The following is a 5882-nucleotide window of genomic DNA, read 5'->3' as shown; positions in this document are numbered from 1 at the left end:
CCGTCTGTATCAGCTGGCATTTCCTGTGCACCTATTGGCTCCTTTTGGGTCACACATCCTGTTGCATCGTACGAGGAGAGAAGCATCCAGCTGATGGTGAGATTAGTCCACTGCTACAACACCCTGCTTCTCGGCTGAAGCTCCAGTCCACCTTCCTGATAACACCCTCCAGTGCTGAGCCCCTGCTTCAGTCTTCGGTTGCAGTTTTCTGCACCCAGGTGGGTGTGTTGCTCCAACAAACACAGACCATCACAGCGGTCCGCAGGGGGGGGGGTGGACAGGAGGTAGAGGAAAAACAGCAAGAGTCTGAATGAAGCAGTCAGCCCTGAGGCTGTGACGCTGCCTCTAGCTTTACCACAAACACAAGCGCTCCTCTTGTCCCCAAACAAAAGCCCCACATGCAAACAACAGGAAAAGAAGAACTGAAACGGCAAAATAAACAAATGGAGCCACACACACACACACACACACAGCAAGCAGAGACAGAAACACAGCAGATGGAACTCCGTCAGCACTAAAAACCAGACAGGCATGCACCAGAAACCAGACTAATTCAAATGATTTCTCAGCTCTGTAGCCATATAAGGGAAAAGGAACACCCTCCAAAAGAAAGTTCAGCTGATGACTGCAGTTGTCTTAGCCTCTTCCAGGCCCCAATTCCACTCAGATGCTGCCTGGTCGGATGTGGGCTAATCCAGGGGTCTCACTCTCATGCTGGATGTTTGTGTGCTGGCGCGTGGGTCTTGTCAGAAGAGTCCCGTCCTCACTGGCGTGGTCTCCAGCGGTTCTTCACGGTGCTGTCAGAGCAGAGGGAGGGAGCAGAGAGGCAAGAGGACAACCCCGTAAGAGCCCAGCACAGACAGAGGAAGTGACTCGACATTCCAGATGGCGGACACAGCCAGGAGAATTCTTGCGAGGGGCTCAACTTCACCACCAGTGTGTGAAACAGCAGACTGCTTCCTTTTTCTCTCCCTCTCCCTCTCTCGTCTATTTCCCTCTTCCTCCCTCAGCCCCTGCCCTGTCTCTCTCCTCAAATTCCAAACAGAACACACAACTTTCCACTCTCAGGTGAGGGGCTAATCCTCAGCTTCTTTCTAGTTTCTGTTTTAAAATATCTTTACTTCCAGATGTTTCAACCCCTGGCAGTAATGTTTACGTTCTTCCAGCCTCTCTTTCTTCTGTCCCAACCTATTTCCTTTTGTCACCCTCCCTAAACTTCCCACCCTCTCTGGCTCACTCAGCAGCAAAATGCAGTCTCCATATGGTTATGATCATCCCCAACTTTCTTATTTTTGTCCTCGTAGAAACTTCGCCCATTATCCAGCCCTCCTACTTCCCTCCTTCTCCATTAGTTGGAGCATGTAAGTCTGTGGGAAGCCGTTTGGTCCCATATTTGCTGTTCTGCCTCTCACTGCTCCGCAGAAATGTGCCGACCACCAACCGCAGCCCCCATAAAACAAACAGACGCAGCCGTCCCCCAACTGACGATGCATCTTCTTGACTCGATCTCAAGCTCTAATCACTTCTTTTTGCTATGTGCTCTCTGCAACATATGATTGGAAAATATGCAATATTTACCATTGAGGCTTTGCAGCTGTGGTTTGAACTTAATGCTAACGTCAACATGCTCTTGGTGAAAACGAGAACATGCTGATGTTTAGCAGGTGATGTTAGGTCACCAGCTCCCTTGAGTGTGTTACCTTAAGTGATCCTAGAAGTGACAACAAGTACAGTTCGACAGATGTGGAGTTTTAGGGGCAGATGCAGATGCCAAAAATAGGGAGCAAAATATTTCTGATACAAATTCATAGGCCAACATAATGCAATAATTTGCATTGCATTGTTTATCCTTGAGATTATAACATTCCTCATACTGCTGCACAACAGAACAAACTAAAGCACACCTTCTAAACTGGATGAATATCTGCGTAACTGAGAGTCCATTCATGACTTATTTGGCTAAAAGGAAACATTTAACTTTGTTTGATTTTTTTCAGGACCCGACCTGTGGTGAAGGTGAACAACTTCAATGTGGGGCTGATGGGTGAAAAACGTCTCCATCATTGTTCATCCCAATCACATTTGTCCGAAGTTGTCTCACGCTGATTTGGTTCCTCTCTCGTCTGTTAGGCTACTCTATTATTGAATGTTCTGTTTATTCAAACAGAGAATTAAACAGGATACTGAGATAAACAATGAGACCACAAGATATGCTCAATTTCTAAGAACCACCTACTCACTTTCACTTTACATGTTTGGGTGAGAATACAATTTTTTTTAAATGGATATAAAGATATTAACTGTATATTTAAGTTCTGTAAACTGATTATTGTTGTATAACTGATATTAAACAACACATTCAGGAATAGATGTAACATTATATAATAAAGGCCACACAGCACCAAGGCCATGATTCCATATATATATATATATATAAGAAAATAAAGATAGTGATTAGATAAACATGGAGATGATTTTTAATATAAGGTAAGGTCAATGATCACCAGAGGACAGGTGGCATTTAAAAAAATAAAATAATGTATGGATTGAAATCTTAGGAATTTTACAAACTGAATTTAAAAATTAACAAAATGTCCGGCAGCTAGTTTAAGCTGTAGAATTGTGTTTTCAACAAGAGCAACACAATCCCCATGTGATCCAGGTCGTGAAAAGGAAAGGGTTTGTGATGACCATGTGTTCATAACAGCTCTGGCAGCAGGCCACCAAAGTTACAGCATCACTTGAGTTGAGTTAGTGTTGCTAAAAATACTTTCGGCTAAAGGTCACATGTGAGTTGCAGATTAAACCTGACAGCGAGCTAACAGGTAACACCCCTGTTTAAACTCCTGCATTCATAATTCAGTTCACCTACAATAATATTGCTGCGAATCGGTTTGTACTGAAAGAAAAACCTCAGCCTCACAAATAAGGAAACTCTGACTGGATCAGCACCTAATAGAGTTTGTTTCTGTGACTAACAAACACAGCTTCACCGCCTTAATTTAGCAACACAGCAAACAGTGTGTTGTTAAGAAGTGGTAATACTGTGGTTCTGTAATGCACTGGGACAAGTCAGCGGTCCCCACTATGTTGACTGTCCACATATAGTGCTCGCCTAAAATGGCAGCAGATTAGCTGTAAGGTGCTTATAAGATTGTATGGAACCTCGAGCGGCTAAAACTGGAGAAGAAAAACTCTTGAGAGACAGTTCATCGTGAAGCGAGATTACAGTCGTTCTTTTTAAGTGGCTGAAACATGGACATACAAAAATACAATTCTATGTCTATGTAAACAGTCCAGATACACAAAGATATAGACCTGTGTGAAGCACGACATGTCTTACAGTGCATTACAGTGATGGATCTGAAATGTTGGAGATAAAAAAAAAAATTTGAATGGATTCAAATCAAATAAATACAATGAACATGAGACTGTGAAATTTATTCTAACAGATCCATTGCATTGATTCACGACCCATTGCCCCTTTGACTTGTTAATCTCATTAGAGGATTGAATGAGGGTTAGGAAGGTTAAGTTACATTTTATTCCTCCACTACAGACTGTGCGTACATGACTAACACTAACATCTAACCTGTGTTGACCCAAGTCACCAGTTAATAAATTAATCAATACACAGTGGGTATTCCTGGCAGTCAGTAGATTTCATGCAAACTAAATGACAAACCAACCAAGGAACCAACTATGACTAGAGAGACAGTGCTGTTTCCCCTTCAACCCAGATGGGGTTTTGGCCCAGTGAAGCGAGTAAAGGCTGTATCAGAATGACTGTAAATGCTTATAACAGTATACACAGGATACAGAAAAACAGAAGCACTCATTTTATGCAAAACTGGGCAAGGTTCTTTTTTTAGAATCTTGACAACAAAGGGGCCTGAAGAGCAGTTTCGACTGACTTTGGGTAGATGTGGCATGTAGAGGCTTCATATTTATATATTATATATTTATTATTATCCTACGCCAAGGAGGCTATATTTATTAAGTGTCTTAAAAAGTGTTTGTTTGTTACTTGCAGGATTACGAAGAAAAGGTTTTCAACCAATTTCTGTGACACTAAGTGGTGGGGTGTGGCAGGAGCGAAGGAACAACCCGTTATATTCTGGAGTTTTTTTATTTAATTTTCTTAAACGTGGCAGGATGGTGTGTTTGCTTTGGCAAAGGTATCCACTCCCTGAGCGTCTTCCTGATGTTTCTAAGTCATGGCACCTCAACAGAAAGCCCAACCGGGAGAGACAGCTGGGATTTCCACTAAAAGTGAAGTAAATCCATATGTAAACCTTTAAAAGACTGTCTATTCAAACCTTCACGGTAAAAAATTCAAAAAAAGTCACACAACCAACTTACAGTTAAAGATATGTGTTGTTTAAAAGAAACACAGCATTTTAAACTGCCGTATTAACGGAAGAGTGGAACTTATTGAAAAAGCCTGAACACTATCAGTTTTCAGTCGAGTCAGTCAAACCCTTTGTTTGACCAATTTCTGCCCAAACTGCAGAGGTGTTTCTGATGTTACATTAAAAAGCCTCATGTTTGTCATAAAGGAGCCACCGCCCCCACTTCTCATCACCCTTTCTAAACAGTTTTGTTTGAATTTCTCACAATGGTGCATAATACAGCAGGATGAAGAACTTTTCCTGATCTGATTTGAATATTAGAGTTGTGCATGTGAGTAATGCAGAATGCTTGGGAAAGCAGCTTTAATGATTTAGACTGCTTAACTTTGTATCTGCCTGTTAAGTCCGGGCTGTTGATCCGGCGGAGTGATGTGCGGCAGCGGCCTCCTGTCTGACTCTGGGCAGCTTTAAACAGATCTCGTACCTTGTCCCCCTATGACAGTTGAACACAGGCCAAACACGAACACTTGCCAATCTAATTAATTATCTTTTACCGCCAAGGTGTGACAAGCCATAAAATCCATCATCCAGCTCCCCCATTAATCAATCAATTACACTTGGCTGAGTTGCTGTGAAGATCCTCCATTGATCCGCCAGACACAGATTTACCTCTTTAGCTGTGCGTCAGGTCAGAGGCTGGATCCTCCAAAGATCACCGACAATGGATGTAGATAACACACAATAGAAGCCTAGTATTTAATTTAGAGTTTATGTTGAAGCAACTATTGTAATCCAGTTTATTATACTGCAAACCTAAACATGGATCAGCCAGAGTGTCCTTGATGCTACTAATTTGCTGAATTAATCTCAGTCAATACCATAAACGGAAAAGAAGCGACAAGCAGGATGGTTTTGAGACTTGATGCACAGCAGTAAGTCGGCCGCTCACTTAGATTTCTGTGAACCAGCCATCAGCACAGATTGTGGAAGGCTTGGCCGAGCAGCCATCTGTCGCCCTGGCTCCCAAGATCCAACTAATACCCCTCCTCTCTTCTCTAAGCCTCAAGAAAGGATTTCCTTGCACATTCACACAGTCTATTTCATGAGACAATGTTTATGCCTCTCTGAGGTATTTTAAAATTTCACAGCTTGGAGGATATCCGTTTAACAAGTACTTCATTAGGGTATTTCTACCATAGAGTCACTAAAACAGCCACTACATGTTTACATCTTGGATAAGTATATCCCCTCCAGGTCTCCTTATGTTAGCAGACAGTTATATTAGTTGTGTATAAATCAGGCTTCCAGAAGAAAACTTTAGAAAATGAGTAAATATTTTCTTGTTGTTTTGTCATGATGTTCAGAATAAACCCAGGTTAATTAAAATTGAATGTGCCTGTAGGGGAATTTATTAATGTGATAATTAAATCCTCAATCTGACACAAATGATAGGAAAACATGGAGGATGGTGTGTGTGGCACATGTACTAGAAAATTACTGATCAAGCCAAAAGGTCAGTTGACTGTCAGA

Source organism: Limanda limanda, chromosome 10 (genome assembly GCF_963576545.1).
Source record: "Limanda limanda chromosome 10, fLimLim1.1, whole genome shotgun sequence".
NCBI classification, from domain to species: Eukaryota; Metazoa; Chordata; class Actinopteri; order Pleuronectiformes; family Pleuronectidae; genus Limanda; species Limanda limanda.
The sequence above is the reverse complement of the archived record's forward strand: the minus strand, read 5'-3'. Positions refer to the sequence as shown.